Below are 10,973 nucleotides of genomic sequence, written 5' to 3'. Positions count from 1 at the left end.
CAGAGACATGCACATAAAAACAAAGTCCTCACTCATCCCACTGTGTTTAATCTCTCTAAGTGTTTTTCCACCCCTGCTTCCTTCCAACCCCCCCCCCCCCCCCCCCCCCCCAGCACCCCCCTCCCCAGCACCCACCCACCCCCCTTCCCTTTTCTCCTCCTTCTGAGCCACACCTCAGCCTCCTAGATGTTACCACTCACACTGCCATCAGCTCCTCCCTTCTCAAGCGGAGACGCGGACACTCACTTCTCTGTAATGCCTCCGTCTTCTCTCCGTCATAAATCCCTCCCTTTATTGCTGATGCTGGTGTCTGGGCCAAAAGATATGATGGCGCGGCGCACCAAATCACTTATTAGATTGGATTGGTGCTTCGTTAGAAAACAAATAAACCGAGCCTTCACGCACTGTATTTATACCGGAGCCTTTGTTTGCGAGCGCCTCTCCTCTCCCTGTGAACACACACACTGTGAATCAGTGTGAACACACTGATTCTCTACTGCGAGCTGCATTCAACCGCTGAGTTGCAGTGAGTCATTTTAGTTTGATGAAGAGTCGTTCTGCACAAATAATAATGTAGAAGATATAATCCTCTGACCATTTACTTTTTTGAAAGACAAAAAGCAATACTTTTAGTCGTCAGTTGGAGTGTGTGTTGGAGGACTGTACGACCTCTAAGAGGTTCAATTGGTCTGGACCAGCGAAAAAATATGTATATACACATTGTTGCGTTTTAATATTTGGTCCGGTCCATGTTCAAGAGGAGTAAAGATGAAGGAATATGGACTGAAAGCTTTGGCGACTGTCAACCTGCAGCTACGTCTGGGTGCATAGACTGTACATAAGAAGGGGACCTAACACATCCCTGCTTTATGGTCTGTTGGACCATCATTTACTAAATGAACATCATGCTGTACTGAAGAAGACTTTAAACTAGAGATTGAGACCATAAACTCATTTTTACAAAAGAGAGTATAAATATAGAGAGAAGTAGAGTCATTTTCTCATAGACTTCTATACAATCTGACTTCTTTTTGCAACCGGAGGAGTCGCCCCCTGATGGTCAGGAGAGGGAATGCAGGTTTTAAGACGCTTACGCATTGGCTTAACTTTTATGAACCGGAGGTTCGATCTGTTAATGATATCTCAATATATCATAAATAATAGTTATGTTGTCAAAATTGATCATAACACACAAACACCAACTAACATTTCTCAGAAAATCTGAAATGATAAGAATTCTACTTATGGGAATACACATGTGTAACTCAAGCTATCTTCTTAAGCTAGCTAATTTCTTAATGTAATCGTAGCCTTAACCTACACAATGTAATTCAAAGACAACACCAAAGAGATCTAAAGAGACACCAAATGACCACGAAGACACTGAAGCACAGACAGAAGCCTTCTATGTAGGAGAGGTGATTGGTCCTTTTACCTGCCTGTGCCCAGGGGTCATATGTTCTCATAATCATCCCATGCACCTTGTACATATCATAAATAGACCTTTTACATGACAGGAATCAAATGAGCTGTAACTTCAGGGACCTTTCTCATTATCCAGTGTGAACATCCTTGATTCCTTTCCTCTCCTCCTCTCCTGGCATCTTAGTCCCACCAACAGGCGATGCGAGGAAGATAGGCGAGGAGAGAGGAGTCGAGGCTTCAGGCATTCAATAAAAAGGGACGTCCTTTCTTCAGTCTTCATGACAACTCATATGTTTAGTATTAATTCAATTCACAACATGGCATAATCATACACATTTACATAAACTTATCTGTCGAAATGACTGAATAACAGAAAATAACTGTAAATGCAAGAGTATGTTGTTTTTGATATAATCTTTTGACATCCGCAGCTGTTTGCACTCGTACACATCATGTCATGATTAGCAGTTGAATTAGAAGTACAAGATAAAAACATAATTCATATCAACAACGCTTGGGTAGAGTAAATGGACCTGTACTTGTATATCTCTTTTCTAGTCTTCCAACCACTCAAAGCTCTTTAACACAAATCATCATTCACACCCTGATGGCAGAAGCTATCATGCAAGGTGCCCCCTGCCATCAGGACTATCTAACATTCATACTCATTCACACACCACAGGAACAGCTTTCAGGGGCAAATCGGGGTGAAGTGTCTTGCCCAAGGACCCATTGACATTGGAGCCAGGGGTTGAACCAGCGATCCTTTGATTGAAGGACGACCCTGCTCGACCACTGAGCCACAGTCGCCCCCTGTCCGCTCTGCGTCTTGATATGCAAAAGGCCCCGTTCAGGCTTTCAAGTAACTCCAATGTAAACCCATCCGCGTCTTCAGATGGTCAGACAAACTGTATCCGAGAGCAAGACGTTCTCTCAGCTCCGGTGGGACTGACAACACAGGACTGTTACTCAGGGGAACCAAGAGTTGTATGATTATTACTGACGACGACGTGACACTCTTCAGCGTCGAGATATTTTGCTTCTGCCCGAGAGGCGAAATATGACGCTTAGAGGAAGAGATCACTTCAGGATTGTACGGGAAATGTCTTAATTTTGAGAATCACGGCACGACATAGAGATTAAAAATTGCATTGACGACGGTCATATTTGTATGCAGAAATGACATGGGTCTTATTATATTTTAAACACTGCCCATGTTCCTCAACCCGTACTTTTCTGTTGCACTCAATCAGAGCGAAATCTCCTCCTCAGGCCTTCTGAGAACAGGCAGGTATCTGCCACATTAGGATGGATAATGGGGATGGATGGATCATTGCACAGACAGGTACAGTGGGACCGAAGGGTGTAGGTGGAAAATGGATATGTCGTGAAAAAAGGAGGACTTGTGAATAGCAGATAGAGGAATTCCTCTGAGCCCCGTCTACATGCCTGGAGCCAGAGGGGGAACCGGGCATCCATCATGAATATGGAGACCTGACATGACAGGATTCAACCTGCTAAGCCTCTCTGCAGGTTCAAAATACAAATAGTTCTGACCTGCCAGCTCAGGCTCAGGACGGACACATATCATGTCCTTCCCACTTATTCTTACACTTTTGTAGTTCAACACAGCTTTTCTAAATCAATTTGTCTTTCCTTAAAACATGTATTCCTCTCTTTTCAGATGTGATTCCTAAAACCAGTGTAACTGTCATTCCTCTTGTCAAGTCCTTCCCCAATGTTCCCTTTTTCTTCTAATGTGAATAGTGCTAATATGTAAAGAACACATAAAAAACCCACTTCTTAATAGCGCTCAGTAGCGCTCGTCTGCTGCAGTAAGGCGTCAGTGCCAGTAGAGGGAGACTGCAACTAATTACCTTGACTGAAGTAAGAGCAGCTCAGTGAAACACAGAGCAGGTTTTTCTTTTACATTTCATTTAGCTGACGCTTTTATCCAAAGCGACTTACAATAAGTGCATTCAACCATGAGTACTTCTGACCAACTAATCATGTCGAAGTGCTTCTGATTATAAAATGCTGTGTGAGTGTGTGTGTGTGTGTGTGTGTGTGTGTGTGTGTGTGTGAAACAGGAGGAAGCTAGTGACAGAGATAGAGATGTGGCTGTGTTTGAAATCACATGCCCCATGCGAGCGCCTCACTCACATCTCTTAAAAAGAAAATCGCAGCTCGTTTCTTGGGAATGCAAACGGTTACTTTCTCGCATGAAACCATATGAAAACTTAAAGTAACATATATATTAAGGTTTTTTATCCTGGTGCAGATACTCACAAGACTGACAGCTGATCTCAAGGCACCCAGACGCAATGCATTGTGGGCCAGTTGAGAATGCGCAGTGAGCTCATGTCTCGTTCTTAATATAAGAAAATCTTTTATTAGTCCCGGGGTGGGGAAATGTTGCTAATGTATACATCCAGGGCATTTCTCGTAGACACAAAATCCACATACGATGCCGTGCGAATGCACCACTTACTCAGTTCTACCTTATACTTAGTATGAAAGTATGTTAATATTAATATTTCACAACCATAGAGAGTGCTGACTTCAGCTAATGCTGCTTCTCCTCCCTGACATCTCGACTTGAGCCATTGATTCTTACAGAGCGAGGCCCGTCAGTCAGATGGTCACCATGCAAACCCACAGATTAATGTCTGCATATTTGTGCGTTTCAGAGGAAGTCAGAGAAAGAAGAGGCCGACGCCTCCCGACCGTTAGACAATATGAAGAAACAATGTCGAGATCAGGAGAGCGGTTACATTTTGTCACAATGAAGAGAATACTAACTACAGCTAACTTTAATAATATTTGATTGAAATGGTGCTTACGTAAAAGCGACGATGATAATCTGACAACAGAGGAGGGGAAGTGGACCAGTTTATGGAGTGGGTGGCTCATGAGGAAGTGGGAACAGGTGAGCAGAGGTCATGTGAGGGCAGGCCTGACGGGGACAGGTGGAACTAATCAAGGAGGCGAGAAACAAGGACAGGAACTGAAACGACAGGAGTTAGTTTTTTTAAAATGTGAATAAATGTATGTCATATTTATATTATGTGTAATATCTGAAATAAAAGGCGAATTCTCACACCAAAGTCAGTTTATGTGTGTTGGGTTTGAAGACTGCAAGAGACGTGAGCTTACAAGTCTTTGGTCACAAGTCCAAGTCCAGTCCCAAAGCATTTACACTGGATTCCAAGACAAGTCCAGAGTCCAAATATCAAGTCTTTGTTCACAAGTCCAAGTCTAATCCAAAGTCTTTGAGCTGGAGTCCAAATATCAAGTCTTTGGTCACAAGTCCAAGTCTAATCCAAAGTCTTTGAGCTGGAGTCCAAATATCAAGTCTTTGGTCACAAGTCCAAGTCATTGGTCGTAAGTCCGAGTCAAGTCTCAAGTCTTTGAGCTAGTGTGTGGGTTAGAGTCTCCAACTGATGACATAACTGTAAATGAACACATCCCATAATGTTTAACCCTAACTCTGCTGTGTAGCCCAGGCTACAGTACCCACTACTGGCGTAAGTTACCCACATCTCAGACTGAACTGGTTGGGGTAAAGGTGCATTGTGGGTAAAGGCTAAAGGCCAAATAACACTCTCCACGTCGATGAGGTTCCTGAACCAAAGCAGATTCGTTGCACACTCCAGTCCAGTTGGTGACGTGTGCAACTTGAGCTGATTCGCCAAGAAGAAGAAGAAGATGACAAAAACGGATGCTTGTTTTGAAGAGTGATTGTGGGAGGAGATCCGCTGTTACCCACATTTAAAGGAACGCAGAGCGAGCCAACGGGCTTTGACCTACCGACTGGAACGGGGGGCGGAGCCAGACACTCAACGTATGTCCGAGGCTTAATGTGAGCGCAAGGTCTGGAAGAGGAAGAAGAATGGAGTAAAACACATGAGACGCAGTTCAAGCTCTCAATTCCACTTCTTTAAAGGGTAAGCCTTCCCTTACTTTAGTTTCTGTTTACATTAAATGATCCTCTCCCAACACATTTGATGTATCCTTGAGAGATAGAGAACCATTTTCTTTAATGTTCACTGTTACTTCAACACACTTTTCCTATACATAATGCTGACTTCACTGCCCAGTTAAAATACAATTTAGCACTTATGACATTAAATTCGTAACCATTCATTTGGTTCCTCACTGCAACCTTTAAACAGTTTGACATGTGTCCTGCCGAACTCTCAAAGGACTCGCTGCCCTACTTCAACATTTTGTTCTCGGTCGAGTCCTCGCTGGTGCACATATGCATGTATGATATGTAGAAGCCAACAAACACTCAGCATCAGACTCCAGACCTCCAGCGGTTTGCCGAAAAAAGGAAAATCAATTACTTCTGCAGCGGCGCGCTCCCATCGAGGTGGACTTCGTGTTCCTCTCCTGACATTCGGGTTTCCCTTCAGTCGCTCTGCTGCTCGAGTTTAACCTCCAACTAGAGCGTGTGGGACTGAATAAATTTGAGACGGCCCCTGCAGCTCACATTGGTGTTCAACTCATCTGTTTGCTGAACAGGGTGATGTAAAAACATTCATTTCATCTCAGGAATCTAACGACAGCAGCAGTAAAGATGAAAGCCGATCATTATGAAGTACGACTAGGAGGATTACCCGGACGGTTCACAGGGGGAAATTCAAATTGGGCCATAACACTCCAAAGTGACATCTGCACGGTATGTTTGCGCTAACTTATTTTCCCTAAATATGACAGTGTTAATGCTGCTTCCCAAGACTGGTGCATGAAATTCATTTATTGGTCTAAATTTGGACAGGAAACCCCTCTGGTTTCGGCTATACATTGTAATAATGTAATAATTACATCTTTAAAATGCATAGGTTTGTTGTCCACAGCTTAGGATTTAAGTGTCGGTGCCTGTTGACTACGCCTGAGGGGACATAAACCAGGTAAACACTCAAAAAAGAAAACAGACGGTTTTGGGTCATTTTTCATAACGATTTCATAAACTTCCCCTCTGAGGCATACATTAAAAAAGACGAAATTAACAATCAACAACAATAACAAGGTTATTGACAACAGCTGTCCCGCACAGAAGTCGACAAAGAAGTTAGCGGCGTGGCGCATCACAAGCCGATATCGGGAGGACAGCTCGATCTCCACGCAGGAAGATGAAAATACGGACGGTATCTGGAGTGAAGTCATCATTCCTCAAACCAGCCGTAACTGTTTCAGAGACAGAAAAAGTGTGGAATCCAGCAGTCAATGACGATCAGAGGAATGCAGCAGCTGCACAGTCAAATATAGCAAGACGAGCACGGTGCGACACACTTTCTTTATAAATAAACGGGCCTTACTTCGTGCATGTAGCCTGGACATTTTAACAGCTGGTGTTTTTTATTTCCAGGTTATTTCCGCAGCCACCGTTTACTGAGTGTTTAAACATTTAACCCGCTCCGCAAATACGCTGCAACGCTGCATTGGCAAAGGTGTGCGGTTCCTACTGTAGGGAGGGGCAATGCATGAGAACTGGTCACACGCTCCCAACAAACAGGGGCGAGCACCTCTCGACTAAAATATGAGTCCTTTTTTCCTCCCCTTAATTTCTGCCACTGTAGCATTAATAGACAGGATATACTGCTAGCTAGTTAGCATGTTCATTTCAGAAGATATCCCTGCAACTCAATATGAAGACGTTTAAAGAGCTCCGAGCATAAACAGCAGCATTTATAGTCTTTGCACTGCGTTATTCTCCTGAACGCCAGAGAGTAAAGAAAACTTAACTGTAAAGAATCACAGAGAGTGTAACTCATAGATATGCCCATGTTAGGTGTAACCATCAGAAGGCCATAAACTACCCTGGAGGAGGGATTGGAAGTGTCTCTAAACTCATATCTCATAAACTACTTTAATGTCTTTGTACCAGCCCTGTAAAGAAAAAGGTCAAGTACTAAATGCATTTTAAGAAAAAAAATATCCTCGGACCTTTTGTTTCTAAAGCATCTAAAAAAACGAATTGATACAATTGTCACAATATCCTTGAATACAGAAGAAAAATGATCACATTCATAACACTTATCTGCAGCTCCAATTTAGGGCTGCATAGCTCCCAAGTGTCCTAAAATAGAAGGCTGGCCTCTAAGTATAGCGACATTGGCATGACCATTACCTTGGCTCCTCTCTCAAATGATGTCATCACTAGTGATTTATGCATTCGACAACGTATCTTTCATTCCAAAGCCAAGCTATCGAGCTAAAAGTAAAGATGGAAAAAAAAAGAAGAAGCTCTCAGTCTGAATGAAGTGTATCAAAGGTGAGCTGGGAGGAGAAAACAAGAGGGAAGCCAGAGGTTGATTTGTCTGCAGGGAGAGCGTGACCTGGAAAGCTCAGGCAGGGCTGCTCCTCTCACACGCACATTTCAAACAGGGGAGGAGGGAGAGGAAGCATCCCTGGGTCCAAAACCTAAAAACATCTAAGAAAAACAAGTGGAAGAGGGTGGCGGGGGCAGGTCAAAGGGATCGGAGGGAGAGGAGGCAACAAGATCAGAAGAACAGGAAGGATGGGAATATGGCAAGAACAGGGAGAGGGCTGAAGAGATAGACGGGAACTCTCAGGAAAAGACTACAGGGGAAAAGGGGAATGGAGGGGTAAAGAAGAGACCAGATGGAAAAGGACGTCAGACACGACCCTCACGCGTCCTGGTTTGCTCGACCCAAACTTCCTGAAACAAAGTCCGGTCTCATTACCGAGTACGGTAAGTTCAACTTCAGGAGTCTGAACTCCTAAGAACAGGAGGGGTTTGCACACACCTGTTAGATTGCCTTTTGATTTCATAGGGGTCTGAACAGTGGTCTGCTGGGTGTTCATCACCCTTTACGGATTTCTAAAAACTTCTTACTCTAAGATCTCACTGTCATTAATGGTCCCTGGATATGCTTCGGCCCTCACTCTGACCGAACGCAGAAGCGTTGACCTTCAACGTATTTTTGTGGTTAGCAGAAACGTACAATGCAAGCAATTTCTCCTGTTGACTTATCCAATGATGAAAAATACTGAAACTGGCTGTGTTGACTAATGCATTATGATTCTTGCAAGTGCTTTAAAATAAGAACCAGCACATGTGTCCCCAGGTGAATACCTTTTAATGTGAAGCAGCAGCTTTTAGCAGCAATCAAATACAGCTCTGGTGGGTCTGTTTTGGGGTGGTGATATCAAGGAGCCAGTTTTTAGCCAATAGACAGAAGTTACATATTCACCTGTCAATCACAGTAAGCCCGTCCTAGAGCATACTCTACGTTATGGTCTATTTATTTAAATGGTATGATAATTTACTAAATGAACATCATGCTGTATTGAAGAAGACTTGAAACTACAGATTGAGACCATAAACTCATGTTTACAATGTTTACTGAGGGAATAAATAGAGAGAAGTAGAGTCATTTATATAGACTTCTATACAACCAGAGGAATCGCCCCCTGGTGGTCAGTTGGGAGAATCTAAGTTTTCCCTCAGCAGAACCGGAAGTTAACGCCTGTGCGCGTCAAGTGACGTGCGTCATGTGACGTGCACCTCGAGCCACACACGGAGGCTCGCTCTCATGAACATGCACACTCTATCAAAGTCCAAATGACAGCTCTCTGGAGCGATACAAGCAATGGACATTTGTATGCATGTCTGGGTGGAGACTCTGACTCTCTCTCACACACACACACACACACACACACACACACACACACACAGGCGCAAAGACAATCCCATCACGGATGTTAATGCCCTGACAGGTTCCATTTAGCAGCAGAGAGATCCAGAGTCAACCAGGAAATAACCGAGATCCCTTGGAAGCAGGACGCCACCACAGCGCGCGCACACACACACACACACACACACACACGCACACACACACACACACACACACACACACACACTAATGCTATTGCTAATTGAGCACAGCTTTTTCCTCCTCCCAGTTCCTCTCCACCAGCGAGAGACATCTATACTGCCGAGGTAGCGTCCTGCTAATTTCTATTCAGATGTCTGCGAGTCCCTTGGGAGTCCTGTGATGGATCTTTCCTTCACTGACTACAGTTCAGTGAAGAACCACGTCTGCCGCAGTGAGCACGCGTTTCTCCTCTTTAAACGCTCCACGTCCTCCCTCTCCCGGGCCGATTTCACACTAATACAAAAGAAATCTGGAAATCAAATGGGGGTAAAAAAGGATTTCGTAAAAGAAAGAGAGAGAAAAGTGTATCTGGCAACAGTGATCCCCTGTAAGGCCCTGCTCTGGTGGTGCGGTGGTGCGTGCGACCTCTGACCTTGTTCCTGTCGATTGGCGTCACCTCTTAGGCTGGAGTTTGTGAACCGTGGAGGAAGTGTTGAGGAGACTCAGTGGGGGCGCCTCCTTTTTTAGCCTCTTCGCTGGCAGAAGGAGCTGTGGCGTCAGTGGCTCCCTGGCAGGTACGCTGAAAGACGCCCCCCCTGGGCCTAGTTTGGCCCGCTTTAGCAGCGACCTTGAAACACGACAAGGAACAATAAACCATTAATCAACACCGAATGGCGGCGAGGAAAGAAAGAGGACGAAGAACGGAAAAGAAAAAGAAAAAGGGAAAGGAAAAGTGTGTGTGTGGTAGGGGGCAGAGGGGGGGAGGCGGGGGGGACAGCGACACCTGTCATTCCTGGTTTGGTTTATGGACGTCAGTGGCCGGCTGGGTCGCAGCGCAGCGCCACTCTGCTCCAGCGTTTGGCAGGATCAGCAGAAAGGGAGATCGCTCACCAGCTGACCTTCAGGATCCAGGGGGGGTTGGGGGGGGGGGGGGCACTTCTGAGGAGGTAGGGACGTATAGGGAAGGAAGGAGAGAGGAAGCAGAGAGGGAGCGTTTGTTTAAACAAGAGAGGAGGAGGGATTTTAAGATGGTGGAACCTTAGTTTAGCAGGTCAAAGGTGACTAACAACCAATGCTGTGCCATAAATTGCTATGGTTATGCACTACTTATGTATTACTTTTTGTAGTTCCAATTTGAAAAGTTAATGTTTGCAAAACCCTGTACTAAAAGAGCAAATGTTTATTGCAGATCTTTGACAGGACGAGCTCGGGCTACTGAGCTGAAATTGCAGTAATTACATCACAGGTATTAACTTTTTCAAATCAATTCAGTTTATTTTGTATAGTCCAATATCACAAATTACAAATTTGCCTCAGAGGGCTTTACAATCTGTACACATACGACATCCCTGACCTTTGACCTCACATCGGATCAGGAAAAACTCCCCAAAAATAACCTTTCACAGGGAAAAAAGTGAAGAAACCTTCAGGAGAGCAACAGAGGAGGATCCCTCTCCCCGGATGGACAGAAGCAATAGATGTCATGTGTACAGAATGAACAGAGTTACAACACATTACATGAATATGACAGAAATTATGAATAATGAGTAGTAGGCATGGACCACGATCCAGACCTCCACAATCCATGAAACAGAAGGAGGTAGAGAGGAGGGGGGGGCGCGGCGCATCAGCAGGGGCCTTGGCAATGTAATCACACCGGGTCACGCCCATCTCTGACCTTGACCTTTATTTTGATCGCAA

Source organism: Cyclopterus lumpus, chromosome 7, assembly GCF_009769545.1.
Source record: "Cyclopterus lumpus isolate fCycLum1 chromosome 7, fCycLum1.pri, whole genome shotgun sequence".
Lineage (NCBI taxonomy): Eukaryota > Metazoa > Chordata > Actinopteri > Perciformes > Cyclopteridae > Cyclopterus > Cyclopterus lumpus.
Note: the sequence above shows the minus strand (reverse complement) of the source record.